This window comes from Elephas maximus, chromosome X (genome assembly GCF_024166365.1).
Source record: "Elephas maximus indicus isolate mEleMax1 chromosome X, mEleMax1 primary haplotype, whole genome shotgun sequence".
In the NCBI taxonomy this organism is placed as follows: domain Eukaryota; kingdom Metazoa; phylum Chordata; class Mammalia; order Proboscidea; family Elephantidae; genus Elephas; species Elephas maximus.
The window spans coordinates 5922508-5947910 of NC_064846.1; the positions used below are offsets into that span (position 1 = coordinate 5922508).

A 25403-nucleotide genomic window follows, 5' to 3' on the forward strand; every position below is an offset into this window, starting at 1 on the left:
CCTCAAAAATGAAATGGAATGCACAAAGATCAATATTCCAGGCATTATGAGCAGAAATGGACTGATATTGGCCATTTCGAATCAGACAATCATATGGTCTACTATGCCGGGAATGACAAAATTGAAGAGGAATGACATTGCGTTCAATTTCAAAAAGAACATTTCAAGATCTATCCTGAAGTACAACACTGTCAGTAATAGGAATAATATCCATACAACTACAAGGAAGACCACTTAATACGACTATTATTCAAATTTACGCACCAACTACTAAGGGCAAAGATGAAGAAATTGAAGATTTTTACCAACTTCTGCAGTTTGAAGTTGATCAAACATGCTATCAAGATACATTGCTTGCGATTGTAATGCAAGAATTAGAAATAAAGAAGAAGGATCAGTAGTTGGAAAATATGGCCTTAGTGGTAGAAATGATGATGGAGATTGCATGATAGAATTTTGCAAGACTAATGACTTCTTCATTGCAAAAACCTTTTTTTCAACGACATAAACAGCAACTATATACGTGGACCTGGCCAGACAGAATACACAGGAACCAAATAGACTACATCTGTAGAAAGAGATGCTGGAGAAGCTCAATATCATCAGTCAGATCAAGGTCAGGGGCCGACTGTGGAACAGATCATCAATTGCTCAAATGCAAGTACAAGTTGAAGGTGAAGAAAATTAGAGCAAGCCCATGAGAGCCAAAATACAATCTTGAGTATATCCCACCTGAATTCAGAGAACATATCAAGAATAGATTTGAAGCACTGAATACTAATGACCAAAGACAAGATGAGTTGTGGGATGACATCAAGGACTGCATATGTGAAGAAAGCAAAAGGTCCTTAAGAAGACAGAAAAGACCAAAACGGATGTCAGGAGAGACTCTGAAACTTGCTCTTGAACATCGAGCAGCTAAAGCAAAAGGAAGAATTGATGAAGTGAAAGAGCTGAACAGGAGATTTCAAAGGGCAGCTCGAGAAGACAAGGTAAAGTATTTTGAAATGTGCAAAGACCTGGAGTTAGAAAACCAAAAGGGAAGAACACGCTCAGTGTTCTTCAAGCTGAAAGAACTGAAGAAAAAATTCAAGCCTCGAGTTGCAATTTTGAAGTGCTACAGCTGCTAACCCAAAGGTCGGCAGTTCAACCTGGTGGTCATGGCCCCCAGACCTTCTGTTGGCCCAGGACGGGAACCGTTCCCGAAGCCAACTCTTCAGACATGGATTGGACTGGACAATGGGTTGGAGAGGGATGCTGGTGAGGAGTGAGCTTCTTGGATCAGGTGGACACTTGAGACTATGTTGGCATCTCCTGCCTGGAGGGGGGATGAGAGGGTGGAGGGGGTTAGAAGCTGGCGAAATGGACACGAAAAGAGAGAGCAGAGGGAGAGAGTGGGTTGGCTCATTAGGGGGAGAGTAAATGGGAGTGTGTAGCAAGGTGTATATGGGTTTTTGTGTGGGACACTGACTTGGTTTGTAAACTTTCACTTAAAACACAATAAAAATTATTAAAAAAAAAAAAAAAGGGCGGCAGTTCAAATCCACCAGGCAGTCTTTGGAAACTCTGTGAGGCAGTTCTAGTCTGTCCTGTCGGGTCGCTGTGAGTTGGAATTGACTCGATAGCAATGAGTTTGGTTTTTGGTTTGGTTTAGCTAGCCTAATAAGACAAGAAAATGCAATAAAGATCAGAAAGGAAGAAATATATCTATCCCGCTTTGCAGATGACATGATTGTCTCTGTGGAAAATCTCAAGGAATTAACAAAAAGAAACTCCTGAAATTGCTAAGTGAGTTTAGCAAGGTTGAAGAATACAAGACCAACACACAGAAATCAACTGCATTTTTATATACTAACAAGGAACATTTGGAAACTGAAATTAAAAACACATTACCATAATGGCATAAGGATAGATGTTTAGATCAATGGAATAGAATCAGAGTCAAGAAATAAACCTTACATTTATGGCCAATTGATTTTTGACAAGCAAGCGTGTCAAGATAATTCAGTGGAGAAACACTAGTTTTTTCAGCAAATGGTGCTGGAGCAACTGGATCTCCACATGCAAAAGAATGGTGTTGGACTTCTCAAAATACACCAAAATTAATGCAGAGTGAACAATAGACATACATACAAAAACTAAAACTATAAAACTCTAAGAGGGAACATATGAGTACATCTTTGTGACTTTAAATTAGGAAATGGTTCTTAGATATGACACCGAAAGCACAAATGATAAAAGAAAAACTAGATAAAGTAGACTTCATCAAAATTAAAACTTTTGTGCTGCAAATTATACCATCAAGAAAGTGGAAAAACAATGCACAGAATGGGAGAAAATATTTGCAATTCATATATCTGATAAGGATCTGGTGTCCAGAATATATGAAGAACTCTTCCAACTCAAGAATAAAAAGACAACCCAATGGAGAATGGGCAAAGAATTTGAATAGGGATTTCTCCAGAGGAGATATACAAATGGCCAATAAGCACATGAAAAGATGCTGATCATCATAAATGGTGCAACCACTTTGGAAAACAGTTTAGCAGTTCATCAAAAGGTTAAACAGAATTACCATATGACCCAATTATTCCACTCCTAGGTATATATGCCCAAGAGAAACGAAAACAGACATGCATACAAAAGTCTGTACATGGACATTCATAGCAGCACTATTCACAATGGCCAAACACAACCCAAATGAGCAGTAACTGATGAGTGGATAAAGCCAATGCCATATACCTATACAAAGGAATGTTATTTAGCCAGAAAAAGAGATTAAGTCCTGATACATGCTACAACATGGCGTGAACCTTAAAAACGTTATGCTAAGGGAAAGCAGCCAGTCACAAAGGTCACATATTGTGTGATTCCATTTATAAGAAATGTCCGGAATAGGCAAATCCATAGAAACAGAAAGCAGGTTAATGGTGTCAGGGGCTCGGGGAAGTGGGGGGATGAGGAATCACTGCTAATGGATATGTGGTTTCTTTTGAGGGTGACAAAAATGTTCTGAAATTGGAGGTGCCTTGGAAGAAAGGCCTGGAGACCTGAAAAATGAGCCATTGAAAGCCCTGTGGAGCACAGTTCTACTCTGACACACATGGCGCTACGAGCCAGAGTCGAGTCTACAGCCACTGGTAGTACGGTACAAGCGGCGTTTCAAACCCTTTGGACAAAGACGGACTTCCTAAAAATGGTGTTGTGATAACTGGGTTGTCGTTAGGTGCCGTCAAAGTCAGTTCTGACTCATAGTGACCCCATGTGACAGAGTAGAACTGCCCCGTAAGGAGCCCTAGTGGTACAACAGCTAAGTGATTGGTTGCTAACCGAAAGATCTGGGATTTGAACCCACCAGGTACTCCACAAGAGAAAAGACTGGGGATCTGCTCCCACGAAGATTATGGCTGTAGTTAGGGGCCGTCGGGTCGGTTCCGACTCACAGCAAGCTGACTGATGATGTACAACGGAAGGAAGCACTGCCCTGCCCTGCGCCCTCCTCACAATCATCGCTGTGCTCAAGGCCATTGTTGCAGCCGCTGTGTCAATCCATCTCACTGAGGGGCTTCCTCTTTCTCACTAACACTCTAGTTTACCAAGCATGATGTCCTCCACGGACTGATCCCTCCTGACGACATGTCCAAATTGTGTGAGACGTCGTCTCACCATCCGTGCCTCTAAGGAGCATTCTGGTTGGACTTCTTCCAAGACAGATTTGTTCGTTCTTTTGACAGTCCATGGTACATTTAATATTCTTCTCCAACACCATAACTCAAAGATGTCAGTTCTTCCGTCTTCCTTACTCGTTGTCCAGCTCTCGCATGCATACGAGTGATCGAAAATATCATGACTTGGGTCAGGTGCACATTTGACAGCCTAGGAAGCCCTATGGGGCAGTTCTACTCTGTCATATAGGGTCGCTATAAGTTGGAAGAGACTTGGCAACATACAAGAATGGGGAAAAAATTGGATGAATTCCTTTTTAACCTGGGTGTGGGAAAAGGCTCTCTAACTATGACTCAAAATCCAGACACAATAAAGGAAAACAGTGATGTTTGACTACAAAAAAAGAGCTCTTATGTGGCAAAAAATACCAGAACCATAAAAAAAAAAACCAAAAGCAACGTTAAAAACAACTAACAAACTGGGAGAAATTACTTTCAACATATAAAAGGAAAAAAACTTTTTTTCCTTTTATATGTTTAAAGTAATTTTATATCACAGATAAAATACTAAATCCCAAATACATATAATATTGAGGGGAAAAGGACTAAAGCCTGATAGAAAAGGGGAAAAAGACACGAACAGATAGCCTCTCTCCCTCTCTGACATACACACACCCATACATAAAAAAGCTCTTAAGTACATGAAAATATGTTCCACGTCACTCATAGTTACAAAAATGCTAATTAAAACTATACCGAGACACCATTTCTCACCTATCAGATGTGCAAAAATTAAAAAGTATAGCAAACACTTTGCTGACGAGGCTTTGGGGAAACAGACACTCTCCTACATTGCGGATGGCAGTGCAAATCGGTACAACCCTTCTGGAGGGGAATTTGGCAATACTTAACAAAACTACATCTTTGTTTCCTTTTTGATGCACCAATCTTGCTTCTAGGAAGATGCACCTCCAAGGATATGAAAATACTCATCACCAAGTTGTACATTGTATCATTGTTTGTAATTGCAAAACATTGGAAACAACCTAAATGCCCATACCTAAGATAGGCGGTGAATAATCTATAGTACACCCACACAACATAGTGTTATGCAGCTGCCAAAAAGCATGAGGAAGGTGTCTATGAACTGATAAGGAGTGACTGCCAGGACGCACGGTTAAGTGGAAAAGCAAAGTGAAAACGAGTTATCTATGGTATGCTACCCTTCACGTAGGACGTTCATGTAGGAAAGAAAGGGATACAGGAAAAGGCCCAGATATCAGCTTGCATGCATAAAGAGACACAGAAACTAACGAGGCTGGTCACTTCTAGGGAGTGGAAGGCAGGCACAGAAGTAATGGGTGGTGCCATTTTCTGAGGACTCATTTCCGTATCGTTCTAACTTTGGGAGCTATGTCTTATTTCACATCTTCAATAAAAGGAAATAGTTAAAATGAACGAAGATGGGGAAACAAAAATCGCAAAAGGAATATTAACAGAAACAAAAGAACTGAGCCACAATCAAATGACTGTACTTCGAGGCAGAAGATGGAAAACTAACCCAGGTAATTTTTAAACACAGTATTCAGACTATATACCCTTCGGCTAAAGGGAAAAAGAATTCTAAACAAATCTTGTCTTTTTGTTAAAAGGTTTTTTTTCATAGCATCATGGGTTAGCAATTCTGAAACGATTTCCTGTGTTTTCTAGAATTGAGCAAATGAGTAAATATGTTATGGATAATGGCAATCAGATTTCCTACTGTCATAAAAGGGAGTTACAAACATGGAAAGGGGAAAAACAGAATGAACTTTGCGGTTTGGGACTGGAATGTGGAAGTATCAGTATGAACTCATGGTGGTAGGTAGGTAGGTAGGTAGATAGACTGATACATACATCCATTAACAACAAAAAAAAACATTGCTGTTGAGTCGATTCTGACTCGGAGAGATCCTATAGGACAGAGTAGAACTGCCTCCACAGAGTTTCTAAGGCTGTAAATCTTTACGGAAGCAGACTGCCTGCCACATCTTTCTCTTGGGGAGCAGCTGGCGGGTTTAAACCACCGACCTTTCAGGTAGCAGCTGAGTGCTTAACCACTGAGCCACCAGCACTGCAGACTGATTCACAGACACATAGACACACGTCGTTGTGTGCTGTGGAGTCAAGTCGATTCGAACTGACAGAGGCCCTACAGGGCAAAAGAGAACTGCCCCGTGGGGTTTTCTAGGCTGTAATCTTAACGGGAGCAGATCTCTGGGTCTCTTCTGTCTCGGAGCTGCTAGTAGGTCGAACAAGTGACCTTTCAGTTAGCAGCCAAGCACTTAACCAATTTTGCCACAGGGGTTCCTTAGATACATAGATTAAAAAAAAGATATAGATGGAAGTCAATTAATTAACATAGGGTCGCTATGAGTCGGAAGCAACTCCACGGCAACGGATTTGGTGTTTTTGGTTTGGTGGATTGAGAGGGCCTGGTAGCAATGACACTCTTGTAGAAATGAATATACCTAATGTCCAGTCTTTGTTTCTAAATACCATTCACCACTAAAAGAAACTCAGGCTCCTTGAAACAAAAGCTGGTTTTAGCCTCAAGGTGGGAAAACAGAAGATGAGCCTAGGGCATCTCGTTGTGCCAGAAATGATTAGGGCCATGTCAAAAAGACACTGGCCAAATCTGAGATAATTCGAGCACCAAAATAAATAATGATAGTAAAGGATTATAACTCATCGAATAAGAGTCCACAAGTTCCCAAGACATAAATTAATACATAAATAAATAAATGAGGGATAAGGAAATGCTCTTTCTTACCACACAATGACAAATAATAAATATAGAAGGGATGATGGAATTAGAAGTTCATTATTTAGCAGCCATCAAAATAATACTTGCTTCAGGCAAGGATCAGCAATGGATGAGTGGGTGAAAATTTGAGGAGTAACAGGATAGTAACATAGCTTCTAAATATATTCCCATAAGATACTTACTAATTACAAAGGCAAAAATAATAACTTTACAGTGACGAAACCTGGCCAACACCCCCTTAACCAAGTGCTCAAAGTTAACATCACCAGAAATGAGACATACCGCCATCCTGTGCCTCCTGATACAATGCACCCAGGAGAACACAACATCACTGCTGCGGAGTTCCTGCCACAAGTACATCACCTAATCACGAGGACACACTAGATAAACCCAAAATGAGGCACATTCTGCAAAATAACTGCCCCGTACTCTGCAAAACAATGGGCTCAAACAGAGCGACGATTGTGAGGATGGTGCAGGACCAAGCAGTGTTGTACATAGGGTCTCTGTGAGTCAGAATTGACTCAATAGCACCTAACAACAACTTTTCAAAAATATCAATGTCACAAAACGCGAAGACAGTCCGAGAAATTCTTCCAGATTAAAGGAGACCAAAAAGAGAAAACAACCCAATGCACTGCATGACCCTGGATTTTCTACTGCTGTAAAGGATATTATTGAGACAATTGACGAAATCTGAATAAGGTCTTTAGATTAGGTAATAGCGTTGTACCCATGCCAACTTCCTGATTTTGATCAACATCTTGGGCTTATGTAAGAGAATGTCTTTGCTTTTAGCAAATATACATTGAAGTATTTAGGGGTAAAGGAGTATCATATCTGAAACCTACTCTTGCACAATTCAGACAAAGAAATAATGTGTGTGTGTGTGTGTGTGTATAGGGAAGGTGAGGGATGAAGCATAAAGAAAATGTGGTAAAATGTTAACATTTGGAGAAGTGAATGAAAAGTACTCAGAAATTTATTTGTATTATTCTTGCAACTTTCTGTTAGTTTGAATCCATGTCACTTGTTGTCGTTGTTAGGTGCCGTTGAGTTGGTTCTGACTCATGTGACCCTATGTATAACACAAGGAAACACCGCTGGGTCCTGCGCCTTCCTCACAAGATTTGCTATGCTGGAGCCCATTGTTTCGGCCACTATGTCAAGCCACCTCCTTGAGGGTCCTCCTCTTTTTCATTGGCCCTCTACTTTACCAAGCATGATGTCCTTCTCCAGGGACTGGTCCCTCCTGGCAACATGTCCGAAGTATGTGAGACATAGTTTCGCCATCCTTGTACTTGTTTCAAGACAGATTTTTTCGTTTTTCTGGCAGTCCATGGTATATTCGATATTCTTCCACAACACTATAATTCAACTGCATCAATTCTTCTTTGGTCTTCCTTATTCATTGTCCAGCTTTTGCATGCGTATGAGATGACTGAAAATACCATGGAAGTGACCAATTAGCTCCCCAGGGAGAAGGTATAGTGAGCAAAGAGTAGAGGCCTGAGAGCCAACCCTTAGAAAATGCTCATAGTTGATGGGTGAGCGTCTAAGAGGCACCATGACAGGGGTTTCCAGGCACACAAAGGCATTTAGGGAATGATAACCATCATTTTGATAAACTTCAAGTGGAATCTGAAGCCTTCCTTCCAACAAGGGATCCATTGCCAGTGCTCTACAAAGCCCTGCTCAGTGTGGCAGATACCAGCTGATCCGCCGAGTTCCTCCAGGCCCATTCTCAGAACCCAGCCCACAGGGCAGAAAAAATGAGAAGGGGGGGCTCCTTTCAGGTACAGCCACTTTAGAGAATGGACCCATATAGGAGCCATTCATTTGGAGGATGGATGGATGAATGGAAGAAAGGAAGGAATGAAGGACAGGCAGATGCACAAGAGTTAAGATATAAAGGGGTACTAAATACCTGAGGTGAAAGAACTTGAGCAAATTAATGATGATTAGCCATATTAATTATTTTTAACAATTTCAGCTGACTCAACAAAGAAAGCACCCTACAAAAGTACAATTTATCAGGCTTCTGCTAAAATGAGAATAGTGGACTTAAAGAGCCCAGTTCTGCGCTGTCCAACTCAGTAGCCCTGACCCCTACGGGCTACTGAGCGCTTGAAATGTAGCAAGTGTGAACTGAGATGTGCTGTCACTGCAAAATACACACTGGAATGCGAGCGCTTAGCCTGATAAAAACACGACGTACAACATCTCCATAATTTTTTATGTTGACTACATGGTGAAATAATATTTTGGATATACTGTGTTATATAAGATCTATTATTCAAATTAATTTCATCTGCTTCTTTTTTGCTTCTTTAACGTGGAAATTAGAACATTTCAAATTACGTATGTGGTACACTTTCTACTTCTATTGGACAGTGCTGGCCTAGTTGACAAATGGCTTTTGCTCAAATCTCACCTCGGTGAGGCTCTTGCTGGCACCTTTCCCCAGCACACCCCAACTCCCTCCCTTGATTTCTTCTGCTTCAAGGCACTTACACCTTAGCACAGTATATGTTTTAGTAAGTAACCATATCTACCATCAGTCTCTTCCATTAGACTACCTTCCGCAAGGGCTTTTTCTCTGTTTTGTTCACTCTTGTATTCCTGACACTTGGAACAGTGCCTGGAACAGAGTAGATGCTCAGTAAACTTTGTCAAATCAATTTTTCAGAATGATTTTTCACTAGTTCCTGCATTGGCCAGCACCCAAGTGCCAGTTTGGGATTACTTCTGGCTCCAGTTTCGCATGGACTCTTCCTTTCCCACAGCCCAAATGGAGAGCAGGGGCAGTCCAATTCCAGCCCCACCCCCTGAGAAGGTTAACAGTCTACTGAAGGTTTTTGGGTGCTACCCTCCTTTCCCAGCTTTCTTCTTGCCAAAGCTTTGTCAAGGCCAAAGTTCTTAATATAAGGAGGAGGGGATGGATACATTTTTCTAAAAGGTTGACAGCCATCAGGAACCACGTGGGCAGAGAAACACTTTTCCTTAAAAGTGCTAGCCCATTCCATTTTCCTTGGCCCAGATATCTACCTTATTTTCAGAATTTTTCCCCTAGAAAGAATTTAAAGATCATATACCCTATTGTCCCATTCACATCCAACAAATATAACAATTCAACATAATAAGTGAAAAATCCCAGATGCCTTAGAGGTTCCTCTAGGAAGCCCCTTAATTGTAGTCATGGGGACCATGAGGTCCAGAGAGGGGGAAGGACTCACCCAAGGTCACACAGAAGGCAGCAACAGAGCTAGACCTGGCACCCAGGCTTCCTCCTCCCAGAAAAGAGTCTCCCAAACTCTGCGCCCCCACACTGGTCCTGTCCCAGACCACCGAAGAGGGTGGCTGGGCTGGAACCAAAATTCTCAGAGCTGGTGGCTGTGTGGGAATGAGCCAGGCACATTTTCATAAGCACCCGTTGAGCAATAGGCGGCCAACACTTTTATGTGATTTAATTTAAAACAAAAACAAAAACAAAAAACTGCTGAGTACTGCAGGTGTAAGCAGTCGAGAAACAAAAAGCTTCTTCTAGACAAGACAAGGAAACCCTGGTGGCATAGTGGTTAAGAGCTACAGCTGCTAACAAAAAGGTTGGCAGTTCAGATTCCACCAGGCGCTCCTTGGAAACCCTATGGGGCAGTTCTACTCTGTCTAACAGGGTTGGTATGAGTCGGAATCAACTCGACGGCAACGGGTTTGGTTTTGGTTTAGACAAGACAAACTGTTACTCATTACACAACTAAGCGTTGGCTGGCTTGGATGTTTTTTCATGAGGAAAATTAGCAAATACAGAGTCAAACCTAAAACAGCCCATCTGTTTAAAATAAAATAATTTCAAATAATAGTTCCCCAAGGACCACCCCTACCCACTATTTAAAAAATCTGTTTTGTTTTCAATTAGGCATTGATACAAGACCAAATGAAGAAAATTAAAACAAGGCGATGAGAGCCAAAGTACGACCTTGAGTATATCCCACCTGAATTTAGAGACCATCTCAAGAATAGATTTGACGCGTTGAACACTAATGACTGAAGACCAGACAAGTTGTGGAATGACATCAAGGACATCTTACATGAAGAAAGCAAGAGGTCATTAAAAAGACAGGAAAGAAAGAGAAGACATAAATCGGTGTCAGAAGAGTCTCTGAGACTTGCTCTTGAATGTCGAGTAGGTAAAGCAAAAGGAAGAAATGATGGAGTAAAAGAGCTGAACAGAAGATTTCAAAGGGCGGCTCGAGAAGACAAAGTAAAGTATTATAATGAAATGTGCAAAGACCTGAAGTTAAAAAACCAAAAGGGAAGTATATACTCAGCCTATCTCAAGCTGAAAGAACTGAAGAAAAAATTCAAGTCTCAAGTTGCAACACTGAGGAATTCTGTAGGCAAAATATTGAATGACGCAGGAAGCATCAAAAGAGGATGGAAGGAATACACAGTCACTGTACCAAAAAGAACTGGTTGACGTTCAACCATTTTAGGAGGTAGCATATGATCAAGAACCTATTGTACTTAAGGAAGAAGTCCAAGGTGCACCGAAGACACTGGCAAAAAACAAGGCTCCAGGAACTGACATAATACCAATTGAGATTTTTTCAGCAAACGGATGCAGCACTGGAAGTGCTCACTCATCTATGCCAAGAAATTTGGAAGACAGCTACCTGGCCAACCAGTTGAAGGAGATCCATATTTGTGCCCATTCCAAAGAATGGTGATTCAACAGAATGTGGAAATTATTGAAAAATATCATTAATTTTGCTGAAGATCATTCAAAAGCCACTTCAGCCGTACATCGACAGGGAACTGCCGGAAATTCAAGCCAGATTCGGAAGAGGACATGCAACGTCATTGCTGATGTCAGGTGGATCCTGGCTGAAAGCAGAGAATATCAGAAGGATGTTTACCTGTGTTTTATTGATTATGCAAAAGTATTGGACTATGTGGATGATAACAAATTATGGAGAACACTGTGAAAGATTGGGAATTCCAGAACACTTCATTGTGCTCATGAGGGAACTGCATAAAGAGGCAGTTGTTGGGACAGAACAAGGGGATACCGCGTGGTTTAAAGTCAGGAAAGATGTGTGTCAGGGTTGTATCCTTTCACCATACCTACTCAATCTGTATGCTGAGCAGATAAATCTGAGAAGCTGGACTATATGAAGAAGAACGGGGCATCAGGATTGAAGGAAGACTCATTAACAACCTGCGTTATGCAGATGACAGACACGACCTTGCTTGCTGAAAGTGAAGAGGACTTGAAGCACTTACTAATGAAGATCAAAGGACCTCTTTAAAGTGTTGAAGAGCAAAGATGTCACCTTGAGGACTAAGACTAAGGTGCACCTGACCCAAGCCATGGTATTTTCAATCACATCACATGCATGTGAAAGGTGGACAATGAATAGGGAAGACCGAAGAAGAGTTGACACCTTTGAATTGTGGTGTTGGTGAAGAATATTGAATATACCATGGACTGCCAGAAGAACGAACAAATCTGTCTTGGAAGAAGTACCAGCCAGAATGCTCCTTAGAGGCAAGGATGGCGACACTTCGTCCTGTGTACTTTGGACCTGTTATCAGGAGCGATCAGTCCCTTGAGGACATCATGCTTGGTAAAGTAGAGGGTCAGCAGAAAAGATGAAGACCCTCGATGAGATGGATTGACACAGTGGCTACAACAATGGGCTCAAGCATAGCAACGGTTGTGAGGACAGCACAGAATCGGGCAGTGTTTCTTCATATTGTACATGGCAGTGCTGTGGGTTGAAACTGACTCGACAGCACCTAACAGCAACCTAACGAGACCAACAAAACTAAATATTACCTTTTAGCTGAGAACTCTTGGATGGTTGGGGGCAGGGATGGGGGACGAAAGTTCCATTCTGTTGAGCTACTATTTGGTAGCTAGAAATCACAGTCTCGCAGCCCTCTGTTCTGCTGCCCGCAGGCTCGAGCTATGTTTGCGGTCTGGGTACTTTTCCTGTAAGGGTCTGTGGAGTATGGGAGGAACAAGCAGGGGTAGTCTGGGAGCTGGGACTCCTGGGTCCTGGGTTAGCTCTGCTTCTAGCCACTCATGGGGGCGGTGATGTTGGGCTGGTGTGTCTTTTCTCCAGCCCCAGCATCCGCATGTGTAAAAATGAGGAGCTTGGGCACAGGGGCCTCTAGGGGAACTTCTGATTTCCTCATTCTTTGGTCCCACATAAATATATATCAACTCTGTCTTTACCAAACTTCTAGAACTGTTTTCATTTATATAACAGTTGCAGCTCCCATGTGCCTAAACAAAAATAAAACCCCCACATTTTTGAGTCTCTGGTAAGAACTCAAAAAAAATCTCAAAAAGAACAAATGACTATCCTTTTCAATTATTTTAAGTAACTTAGAGTTTAACTTGCTCCTCAGATAATAATGGGTGATCATGATAATCAAAGCTGGAGGCACCCTTAGGATTCCTCTAGTCCATTCGTCACGGTACAGATGGGGAAACTGAGACCCAGCGAGGGAAAGGGACTTGTCCAAGGTCCCACAGCTAGCTAGTGTCAGAGCTGGCCCTCATGGGCCCCCAGGCAGATATTCTTCCACCATAACCGCCAAGGACTCCTCCAAGACTCAGAAAGCTGGTTCCGAACAGTGAACTTTCCAAAGGGCAACTGCCAGTGCCAATCTTCCGAACTTACAAACCGCTCTCACTGCATCTGATCACGTAGCAAGGCCTAAAATGGCTGGATGGCATCTTCTTTCAAGGGATTCCCCCCTCTCCAGGTAATAATGACGCTAAGGCCCAGCTGCTAACCAAAGGTTTAGCAGTTCAAATCCGCCAGGAGCTCCTTGGAGACTCTAATGCGCAGTTCTACTCTGTCCTATAGGGTCGCTATGAGTCGGAATCGACTCGACGGCGCTGGGTGTGGTGGTGTGTATAAGGCCCAGCCACTCAGTCTAATGGCCTGGTATACCAAATAGTCATTGCCAACACGATCTCCAGCTCACCACTCTGGCTAATCTGACAGGTTTAATTAACTAAAGGAAGAAAGGGGAGAAACACCTCGATCTGTTTGTGAGCCAGTTCAAAGTAAAACAACACTCCCCATTTTCAAAAGGAGAGGGAAAGCCCAAGTTCCAAGCAACACATTCCCTTCCAAAAGGTTCCTAACATCCAGGTGGGCAGAAGGAGGGGAACAAACGCTCCACAAATGAGTAACCGCCTTGACACTGGAACCGCAGAGCAACCTGCTCGCAAGGCCAGGCTCTTCCTCAAAGGGGTCAAAGGGCTTTTCCAACCCTGCTATGCACTCTCTAGAGCTGTTTCTGAGGATCGAGCGTCCCTATGGGCCAGGTTAATCTGATGGCAGGTTTGGTTTTTAGGAGAAGTGAAAAGACACTATGTAAGGAGCCAGACAGTGAGCCTGGAGGGAGCACAAGCCCAACAGGGGCTGAGGACATGTCTTCATGCTCGTCCCTGTCTCTGCATAGCCCTGACTTGTCATGGGGCCTTAATCAAGTACCTGCCCCTCTCTGGGCCTCGGTTTCCCCATATGTACCATGAAGGAATGGACTAGATGAATGAGAAGTCTTCCCACATTTTCAAGAGTAGACATGGGCCGTGGAGGAGGGCTGTTTGGACTACCCCCAGCAGCCTCCTCCTTAGTGGACAGAAGCCCCCTTCCCCCCACCCCCCCCCCCTCCGCCGCCAAGTGCCTGCTGGCTCATCTCCAAAGAACACATGATGTCCTCTTCCTCAGGCCAGGGCCCTGGTCAGGTCATGCGACAGGTCAACTACCTAGTTTTGACACTGGCCATGCTCTTTCAGTGGTTATAGGTGACTCAAGGATCTGCTTGTACCTTTGGACACCAGGTGTGACAGTGTTAGAATGTGGCAAACCAAGCCAAACCATTTATCTTCTCAGCTCCCATTTGCTTCCTTCTCATAATGGGCCAAGGTGGAAGGTTCTCCAGGACACTGGGCCAGATCACTCCCACCCGACTCCAGAGCCTGTGAGGGAGGGGCAATTAGGACCCCTCCCTGGACACAGTGCATGCCCTTTGAGGTCCCTCTCAGGGTAGAGACTCTTTCATGCCAGCTCGTCTGAATGAAATTTATACCATCACTGTCAAAGGAAGGGACAAAAGGACTTTCCACGTCAAAAGAGGCGTGATTTCCTTTTGTGAATTTCTCAGGCAAAATGAACATTGCCCAAAAGCATGCCCAAGCCTGATGCTTGCAGGTCATCGTACTAACGCCATCTCTTGAGTCTCCTGCAATGCTGCACACTTCGTCTTCCGTGTGAGACACTGACCAGATGTGGAATTTTAGGGCAATCTGTGAACCTGCCTGCATCTCAGTGTCCTCAATTGTCAGACCTCCCAGGGAACCATGAATGGGTTTCAGGGAGGGCCTACGACCCCTAGAATGGGACACAACATTGTATATACTTGCGTGGGGGTCTGAGGAGAAGGCCCAGCACTTCCAACAGCTTCTCATAGGGGTCTGGGACCCAACAATGGCAAGAGTCCCCACTCTAAAGTGTCAGGCATCACGCCTGCTCTGATTTGGGATTAAAGAGACGTGCTAAGGTAGGCTTTCCTGGGGCAAGCTCAGAAGAGCCTTGAAGTCGGGTGGTACCAGCTAGTCTCCAGATCAGGAACAGAAGCAGCTTTATGCCAGGCCTGGTGCCACTTGGGGGGCCCAGGAAGGCTTCCCTAAGCCCTGAGCACCTCCCTACTTGTGCCCTAAAGAGTGGATTATCTCCAAGGCACGGCCAACCTTTCACTCCATAATTCAAGTTAGAGGCTCAAGATTCTTCACAGTGAGGCACAGAGGGCTGAGGGTGGCACCCTCCCAGGTAAGAAGGAAGGTCATGGTAACGGGAGGGTGCGGGGCCAGGGCCCAGAAAGGAGAAAGTGGGTGAACTGAACCCAAATTTGGCGTGCTCGGGATCTATAAAGGCCAGAGAGCATGGCCCCAGCCACACGGAGCACTAGGGCTTCACATCATGCCCTTACTATCTGTGTATCACCTGCCAAAAGGGATGCTGTGAGGCTCCCAGAGAAAATGCCAGCCTTAGGTCGGCAGTTCAAATCTGCCAGGCTGTCCTTGGAAACCCTATGGGGCAGCTCTGCTCTGTCCTCTAGGGTCGCTATGAGTTGGAATCGACTCAACGGCGCTGGGTTAGTTCTCAGGGGTGAGGTGTGCTCTAAAAAGCAAGGTGTTATCTTGGGAGACAACACAGAATGGCCAGGCCTCTCTCCCTGAGATGGGGTGAGTGTGAGAACGGGAAAGCCCGGGGCAAGGAGATGAAGACCCACAGCTAACCTGCTGTTCACTTTCCCCCCATGAATCTGCTCCCTTGTGCTTCGGAAGAGGAAACCAACAGTGCTGCTGAAACCCTGGCCAGGGCTGAGATGCCAGACTTCCCAACCAGCCCCAGAGGGCACTGGCCTCTGGCCCCCAGACCCAAGGCTGGTGAGGATGAAAGAGATTTTCGGGGCTGCTAAGGGCTGCTACTCTTAAGGGGGTGGTAAGGTAGCCAGGAGGAAGGAGAGAAGCCTGCCTGGAGAATCTGTACGGGATTAATCTTGGGATGTCATTGCAGTGGGCTCAGAGCAGGTTCTGCCCCAGGGGCAGGCTCTGGAAAGGCTCCCATTTGATCTGGAGAAGGAGGCTGTGAGTGAAGGGTCAGCCTGGGGCGCAGCGGGCAGGGGAGGACACCAGTCACGGTCTAGAGTTAACACCCAGGCCAGGTGTCTGGCAGCTCCCAGGGCTTCCTGGGAGCACTGGCCGCCCCAGGGGGATGAGCATTATGATGCCTCCCGATATTTTCAGGGCTCATCGTGAGGGCTGTGGCTGCGGCCAAAAGGATCCTGCTCTTTACCCATCACTAGAAAACAACTGGATTGTTCCCTTGAATTCAAATGCCAGCACAATGATTTTAACACCAAATGTGTCAGCTCTGACTCCCTATTCCCTAAATTAATTTTAGAGTGGCGGCTAAATAAAATGGCAGACTTCTTTGAGCTTTTGTTACAACATGTTCGTGCAGCAAACTGTGAAGGAAATGCAGTAATTAGAGGTTAAATTAATCCTTGACAGACAAGCAGCTTCCAAACACTGTGCCCTCTTTCCCAAACCCAGCATAACGCATGCCAGTCTTTCTGAATCAGACACGCGAAGCATGTGACGCTGGCAACTGCACTGAAACTACTGTCCCACTTCAGATTCCCTGGTAAGCGCTGGGACTTCCAGAGGCAGAAAGTAACACCAGGATCTCATAAAAAAACAAAACCCAAAGGGCCCCCGCAGCTGCCAGCGGGGCCCACCCAGTCAAGCCCTCTGAGGTCTGGTGGCCCGCTCTCCAGCAGCGAGCCTCCGCTTCCAACCTCCGCTCTTCAGCTCCACCAGACTTGGGTTCTGAAGCTAGTCCACCCTTCAGCTGTCCTAACAATGTGAAGCACAGCCCATGTTGATAAAGGTCATTTGATATTACACCCCAAAGAAGGCTTTTTCTTGGCATTCGCCCTTCCTCAAAAAGGAAGAAGGCTGTCTCAGGGGAGGACTGGACTAGGGAGGAGAGACCAGGGCTGCTCTACTTTGGGCTCTGTCCCTACCCCACGGTGTCCCCTGAGGAAAGTCGGCCCCCCTCTCTGGGCCTCCTGTTCCTCTGCTGGAAAATGATAGGGCCTTGCTCTTCCAGCTCGAAACGTCTCCGTCTTTCAGTGTTGGAGTTTACAGGTGAGTTGGTGCACCAGAGGCCTATGCCAACTATGCATGCACAGGAACTATGGGCAACTGGCTAACAGGGCCACAGAAAGGAAGGCAGAGCTGAGTCCTGTCCTCTCCCTTCCCCTCTGCACCACCCTGCCCCTAAAAAAGAAGGGATGGTGCCTTCTTCTGGGGCTGGGGACTCGGGCACAAAAGCTGGACACAATATAAATGGGCAGGACAAAAATGCCTCCCTGACTGGTACAAATGGTTAAATGGCTCAGCTGGTCACTGAAAAGTTGGCACCCAGTGATGCCTTGGAAGAAAGGCCTGGTGATCTACTTCTGAAAAATCAGCCATTGAAAACCCGATGGAGCACAGTTCTAATCTGACACACAGGGGGTGGCCATAGGTGGGAATAAAAGTTGGCTCAACAACAACTGTTTTTTTTTTCACTTTTGGGGGGACGGCGAGGACTTGGGGTTACGGAAAGTGATGTTTGTCCCACCTTTAGTCCCCAAAGGCCCATACTTCCCTCTCCAAAGATGGAAGGCACAAGTCAGGGCCACCAGATTCTTCCATCCCTGATGCCACTCAGTGGCCTCTTCTAGAATCAGCAGAAATGAGTCCCCGTGGCTTGGTGTCCAGGTACTCCCATAAGTGGAGGGAAGAGGGGGACACAGTGGCCACTGGCCAGGCCCCATTCTAGCACAGTGGAATCCGTGGTTGGCCCATCTTTCTCTGGGCCTCCTGGAACAATTCCTGCCCTAAGAAGACAGCATTTCCCAGTCCCCATAATTGATGACTTACAGGGAGGAAGGAGCAAGCAGCCAGGGTACCCGGGGATGGGGGCCCTTGGAAGAAATGGGGGGCCATGAGGCTCAGGAGGAGCTGTGCAGAAGGGGTTTGACTGCTCCAGGACCAGAGGGCAGCCAGGACAGAACTGGGTGGTGATGGGTGGGCTCCTCCAGGGGTGACTGTGGGGCAGAGGGCGCGGGAGTGAGGGGTGGACCCAAAATCTGGGGTCCCAGGAGGCCTGGGAAGCCCCTCTGGGTGAGGAAAGTTATACAGAGGAACTTCGCAAAGGGCTTTTCCTCCTGCATCCATAACCTCTTCAGCCCTGTCTCTGGAAGCGTTGGCTCTAGAAAGGGCTCAGAGTCTGGGAAGCTCGGTTCCGGAGCTCAGTGACACAGCTAATTGCTTTGGAAATTACGAAGAGGTCAGATTTTAAGAGGGGGATTGAGGCATGAAGGAAACCGAGGAGGCTCTGTGAGTGGGGAGAAAAAAGCAAGGCACGCAGGGAAACCCAAACCTTTTGCTTCCCCTCCTGCTTCCGAAAATGCTCCCTGGGCTTCAGCAGCCCCAGCCAGTAATTTGGGAGCAGGACCATGCATGGGTGATTGTCTGAAAACATTCTGTATCACAGCTCCGTTCTGTATCACAGCTCCGTGTCTCACCTCCATGGAGAAGCCCTGCCTAATAGCCCCTGCCAGCTCATGTTTGTTTACAGACTAAATGAGAACACCAAGGACAACAAAGAATGCACGTTGCAATTGACCCCCCTCAGGTTCATTCAAATTTCTGAAGTTTCTCTCCTCACAGTCCTAAAGATGTATAAGGACTTCATGTCTAAAAAAACCAGAGCTGATCCACTGGGGCTTTGAGCTGCTTCCTTCCTGCCCTACAGTTGACTGGTGCTGCCTAGGTTACCCCTCAGTGGCGTTGGGAGAGGTGTATGATGGGAATTGGTTTATTGTAACTGGCTCCTGTTCCTCCATCATTTATCTGCCTCCCCAGCGACATCTGGGTAGTTCTATTCACACTCTCAGCATTCTATCTGCTCCAACAAACACTCAGCCTTTCTGCTTGGATAAGGAGAATTTTTAGTTACGTCCATTATATCTGTATCAACATTTATGGCAGCAAGATAATTGCCCAAGAGCTCAGAGGATAAAAGGTCCTTCTTCATAATGTTCACATCCCCCACCAATTCGAAAAAAAAAAAATCAATATTAACATCAAGCAGGACAGTAGCAGAATCTCAAATTTGGAAATGTGGTTAAAAACAAACAAACAATAAAACCACCCAACTGGACTAAAAGACAAGATTCAACAGTGAGTTCAGAACCCGTAGCCTTGGGATGCACGTCCGTGTGGATGGAAGGCCTTTTTGTCCTTGAAACCTTTGCTAAATAACTGCAAAGCAGCCGATCTGCTCTGTATTAGACAAGTCTTTTGGAAATATGCCAGCCTAATTTCCAAGAGTTTAGATCCTGTTCTCTGTAAACCAACCCAATGATTAGGAAGCTTGCCATCAGTGGGCCCTGAGATGGCCAGATTAGGGGTTCTGGACAAGAACCCTCTGGGCAGCTTCAGAGCTTCCAGTCCCTAATCCTTGGGTCAATGTTCACCCTGGCAAAAGACCCAAAGAAATGGAAAACTTCCCACTTTTATATTGTTTTGATTGGCCTTCTGCCATTGTTTTGACTCCTCCCTCTTCTCCCTGCCCCTCAGAATCCCAGCCCCATTTCTTTCTATTATCTAGCTGCTTTCTCTGATAAGGTTGAATTTGGTGTTTCACGTTCCCAGAAAAGGACTAGTTAGTTCACAAATCACAGGATTTTAGACCTGGAAGGGGCTCAGACTCAAAGGTCAACTGGCTGGGGAAGGGGGGTTGGGGTGGCAAGGGAGGGGACTTGCCCAAGATCACTTGGCTAACTAGGGGGAAGGGTTTTCTAGAACACAGGTTTCCCTGTTAGGCTAACGATCTCTCCACTGCACCATCGCAGGAACAACAACAACAACAAAAAACCAGAATCTTAAAAAAAAAAAAAAGGAAAAGGAAGTCCGTTTTAAAAAGGTGAGTAGCAACACTTGTCAGAAGGACCTCTTGTCTAAGCTCAGTTTCTGCCCATTTCATAACCCAAACAGTAATCGCGTTTCCAAGGGACAAGCTAGTGACAGGTGCATTTTAAAAGCTCTAGGTGATCAACTTAAAAGGGAAAAAATGATAGCAAGCGGCCAAGCTTGAAAAATCTCTTTACTTAGTGAAAAGCACCGGCAGCAATAAATCTCCCACCATAAGATGCAGTGACTGTGTAGCCCCCTCCCCCAGCAACAGGCTATTTCCTGGTTGAGTTTAAAAATTCAGTGACGTTCCTGTTTCAGCCCACACATGTGTGTCACTGTCAGCGTCAGTGGCAGGAAAACAGCCGAAGTCACCCTTTGCTAACGATTTCCTAACATGGAATTTCCTTGTATCTCCTGAAGCTTTCCTTCTTCCAACGCCAAATTGGTTCCCCCACCCCCACCCCACCCCCCTTAAACTCATTGTACTGAAGGAAAACTGAAAATGGTCACAGCGGAAGAGGATGATTTTTAAGATCTTGTAAGGAAGAGCGGCTGCTCTTTGCGATATTCTTTAAAGGGGGGGGGCGAGGGAAGGACTGCTAATTTTTCCAAAACCAAGAGCTTGCTTCAGGCATCTGGAAATCTCACAGCCCCATCTCTGTCTTTCCCTTTTCCTGCCTCCTCCTTCCCAAGTTCCACTTGGACGCACATTCTTCCATCAGCTGAGAAGACATCCACATACCCTAGGCAGCCCAGAGAGCAGTGGAGAGGCACTGGGGAGGCACCAAAGCACAAAGCAATATAGGAGCCCAACATTTACCCCCTCTTGAGAATATCCTAGTTAATATGCAAACTGGTCATCAAGAGGAAAGAGGGCTGTTACTTTAAAGGGAAGAAGCTGATTAGCTGCTCTGGCTGGCAGCAAACAGCTGGTCTGTCCGGCAGGTTCAAGGCCATTTCAGCTTCTCTCTTATGGAGGCACCATATGTTCCATCTCGCACATCAGCAGCTTTATTTTCCAATGATCTTGCTCCAGAAGGGAAGCACAAAGGGGGGAGGAGAAGGTGGAACCCGTGGTTTACCCTTTGATTACTTTCTTGTGGTTTTAGATGCAGTTGGGAGTGTGTGTTGGGGGAGGGGGGTTGTTAACCTTCTAGCCCAAGGACCAGAGAGCAAATGTCCGACCACCACTTACAACCTCCAGAGATGGGAGGAGAAAGGAAAGAAGGAAAAGGCACAAATACTACGTCGTCATCAGATTAAATGGGCGGTGAGAAATCAGGAGGAATCTGACTTAGCTCGGTGACCCACCAGCCTGAGTTTGGGGCCCACCCACTTCTCCTTATTTGTCCTTTTTTTTTTTTTTATTGTCAGAATTCCTTTTCCCAACAAACTTCACGAGGGGAGAAGCTGGCCACTTTGGAGACAAGGCAGGCAGGAACGCCGAGAGGGTGGCTAAAGGGTTACTTTTCACCATTCCTCATGGTAGGCCTCCGTCCGGCCAAGTTTCCGGGGGCAGGGGAGGCAGGTGTCAGGGTCAGGGGCCCCGCTAAGTCCTCCGTCCAGCTCATTTCGGCTGCCCGTTCTCCCTGGACACCCTCGATGCCAGACGCAGGGTCCGGGAAGAGGGGGCCGACGGCGCGCGCTCGGGCGGGCACCCTGGTCCCCGTGGTCTGCACCGGGGGGCCGCAGCCCCGACCGTTCCCCACGCATCCCCCCCGCCTCTAACAAAGAGGGCCATCGGAGAGACTGGGCCAGGGGTGGGCAGGCAGGGACACAGGCAGGAGCAGGGCGCGTGGCCAGCCATCGGGTGGCAAGAACCTCTAAGTCGCCGTCGTCGCAGCCCCTGGCGGGCCCGGCAGCCCTGGAGCCGGGCGGCGGGGGCGCCCGCGCAAAGCGAAACCGAGGCGAGGGCGCCCCCTATGCCCGCGCCCGGTGAGCGCAGGGCCCGCCGCGCCCGCCCGCCCCGGAGCGCGCTGACTTGGGCCTCAGCGTCGGCCCACCGCCCCGCTGTCCGGTCGCCGGACCCAGGGTGTCCTCCCGGGCGCCGGGCAGCGCGAGTCCCGGCTTCTGCGGGGGTCCCTGGAAGCCAGCCCTTCCCCCACCGCTCCCACTCGCCCTCAGTCCCCAGAGGCTTGGAGCCACCCGGAGGCCGCCGCCCCCGCCCCTGCGTCCCCGTCCCCTTCTCTCTCGCCAGCCTCCTGGGAAACAAAGGGGCTTTTTATAAAGCGGCTTGTTGGCTGCGGCGGGGGCAGCGGGAGGGGGATCGCTAAAGAAAAGAAGGGGGAAAGAGAAGAGGCGGCGCGGCCTCCAGGAGCCCCGGGCGGCGGCGGCTCGGCAGCCCCGCGGGTGCGCTGCCGACCAGCCTACCCGTGGGCACCCAGGCGCCAGGGCTGCTGAGGCTGGGCCACACGGCGAAGCTGCCCTCCCGCTCACCGCAGCCCCGGGGTCCTGCCCCCGGGCCGAGGCCGGCGGGGCAGTGCTGTCCCCAGGGGATGCTCCCCCGGGCCTTCTCCTCAGCCAACTCTGAAAATTGCTCGGGCTCGGGAGACTTTGAGTCTTTGTTCCCGCGCGGCAGCTGCTCGTACGCTGGCTCGCTGGGCCTGCAGACAATGTCCCGGAGGGGCCTCAGTATGCGACCCGCAAACAGCACGTTCGCCGTGGGGACGGCGTCCGGGCGAAGGGTCCTTCTGCCGCCAAACGACAACGACAAGCCATCCTGGCAAGGAACGTACCCTGTCCCCGCGTCCCACACCCACCCTCCGCTCCCGCCCGCGCACACACTCTCACCCACACGCGGGGCGCCCGGCTCAGCCGCACCCAACTGCAGGAGCGCAGCGGGGTGCAAAGCCCCCAGCCCAGGCGCGTCTGTTGACCGTGCTCCGACGGCTAGAGGCCGAGTTTTCGGGTAGGCGACTCCTATTAGTGGCTGCTTCCTCCGCATGGAGTCACTGATCACAATCCGAGGGCATCGCCAGCTTTCCGGGCGGTTTCGGACACCCTGCATCGGGACCGAGCCTGGCGGAGCCAACTGGCTGAGAAAAGTATTTGGCGGCGCTCCGGGGGGCTTCCCGCCCGCCCTCGTCGCTGCCGGGCTCTGCAGTTGCGCGGAGGCCGGGAGGCGGGCGCGTGGAGCCCGGCGCGGGCTGCTGGGGCATCGGGCGGGAGCCCACCCGGCTCGGGGATGCCCTCCTGCGAGGAGTTGGCAGGGAGGGAGCGCAGGCAGCGGACTCCGCGCGCGCTCGCCCCACACCCCCGCTTGGCGCCGCAAACCGGGATGAGGGAGCTTTCGCCCAGCGCCTGCTGCCGACCGGCCCCGGCTCGGGGACCTGGCATGACGACAGCGTAGCCGGTGTCACCCGGGCGCCAGGACGGAACGGGAGCCTCCCAGTAGCTCTGCGCGGCCTGGCGAGCCCGCGCCGTTCGTGCCCCTCTGCCTTCCCTCCCGGTCCATGCTCCCCGCGCCCGATTGCAGGCGCCCGATAGGCGCCAGGGAGCAGGCAGAGGCCGCGGTCCCCGGCGATGCGAGCTATGCCCAGCCCGATCCGGTCGGTCGGAGGGGGGCGGCCGAGGGCAGCGCCAGGTGGGCCTTGAGCTCGGAGCAAACTTTGGGGTCCTCCGGCTCGCAGCCACCGTGGGCCCCGGCTCCTCCGCGACTCGGAGCCTGGCAGATGGAGGCCACCCGTGCACCCCGGAACCCCCCCCCCGAGCGGTTGCACCTCCGGCGCCCGCTCTCAGCCTTACCGCTCTGCGGAGCTCGGGCGGCGGCGCAGGCAGTGCCCGAGGGCGGCCGCGCGCAGGGCCCAGCGGCAGATCACTCCTGGCTGGCGGCCGGTGCCCCGCGCCCGCCAGCCGCCGCCGCCGCCGGCCGCTTCAGCTCGCGGCCAAGTTCATGCCGGCGGCGCTGCAGCGCGGCCTCAGTCTGCTCGCTCCATTCCCACCGCCGCTCCGCGCCGCGCGCCGGGAAGGTGGAGTTTCGGGGTTTAAGTTACTGATAGGCATTTCTCATTGCTGTGTCACTCGGGGAGGAGGAGACACGCACGCCGCACACTCACACACCCTCACACTCACGGCGACAGCGGCTCCGGCCTTAAAGGGGAAGCCTCTTTGCCCCGCCCGCCACCAGGCCCCCAGCCCCAGACGCCGGTCTGGCCTCGCTGGCCCGCTGGCGGAGGAAGCGCGGCGGCCGCTCAGGGGCCTTCGGGCCCCCTGCCGCTCTACTGGGGGAAACGTTCTCCGGCTGGCTTCGCTGTGGCTGCCTAGATGCTTAAGTCAACTCGAACCCGGGCAGCCGGAGGGCCGAGAGGGCGTACTCACCGGGCGGCACCGCAGCGGGGTCCCGCGCCGACCGTGCGCTGACGAGGAGAAGCCACAGCGGGGTGAGGGGCGCCCTGGGCCTGAGCGACCGAGCCCGAGGGCCCCGGCGATGCCCGCGCGGCAGGTAGACGGCCCGCGTTCGGGAAGGCGAGCCGGCCAGCCGCGCGCTGGCATCACCTGACGGAGGGCGAGCAAGGCTGCGAGCGGTCCACAGAGGCTAGGCGGGAGCTCGCAACAGAGGCCGAGAGACAGAGAGATAGCAGGACAGAGAGAGGGAGCGAGACGACGACAGAGACGGAGGGGGGAACACTGAGAAAGAGCGACAGAGGTCGAGAGAGAGACACAGACGCCGACAGAGACCGAGAGCCTGGCCAGAGAAGGGGAGACAGACACAGAGAGATGGAGAGAAATGACAGGTCCAAGAGTACCCTGGCGCTCCTGGGAGCAGGGCTTAGGGCTAGGACTCTAACCCCTTCTCCGTAGAGCCCGACCCGAGCGCGAGCAGCGCGGCCCCTCCTGCCCCGGGAGGCGCTCACCTGCCGCTGGCGGCGCTGGATGGGCTCGCCTTGCCTATGCGCGTCCGCTTGCGGGCTCCCGCCAGGACCGCCAAGCAGGCTGGCTGTGGCGGCAGAGGCGGGAACCGAGCTCTCAGGTGGCGGGCGAGTGCCCCGCCCACTCTCCGCCCTGCCCCCGCAGGCGCCCCCTCCCACTCCCCCGCCCAGGGCGCCAACCCCGCCGCCTGGTCGGCTAGCGCAGCCTCCGGCCCCAGCCCCGCTAGCCCAGGGCCGCGAAGCCACTGGCGGAGCTGTACGGGACGGGACATCTGTGCAAGTCATCATACCGGGACTCATACCTGTGGCTTCTGCAGGACTATAGGTTCCCTGCGGACTGCCGGCGGGCCCAGTTCCCTACCCTCGACCTCCCGGGCGCAGATGCCTAGTCTGGTCCGACAGCAGCAGCTTTCGGCACAGCCTCAGAGCCTGCACCTCTGAGCAGAGACTTGTCACCATCACATCTGGTCACACTCGACTGAGGCGCTGACCTCAAGTAGAAG

General features: G+C 49.4%; 1 protein-coding gene across 4 annotated transcripts in view; it reads right to left on the minus strand.

The window, feature by feature from the left end:
* MAMLD1 (mastermind like domain containing 1) overlaps positions 1 to 24960 on the minus strand; it is a 124868-nt gene extending 99908 nt beyond the window's left edge. For 2 of the 4 annotated variants that reach the window (XM_049871777.1, XM_049871774.1), the window contains exon 1: positions 23777 to 24952. The gene's annotated coding sequence lies outside the window, so the exon portion shown is untranslated. Of the gene's footprint in view, positions 1 to 23776 lie in introns of all 4 variants that reach the window. The other 2 variants (XM_049871776.1, XM_049871775.1) reach the window with 2 other exon arrangements.
* Positions 24961 to 25403: the final 443 nt, after the last annotated feature.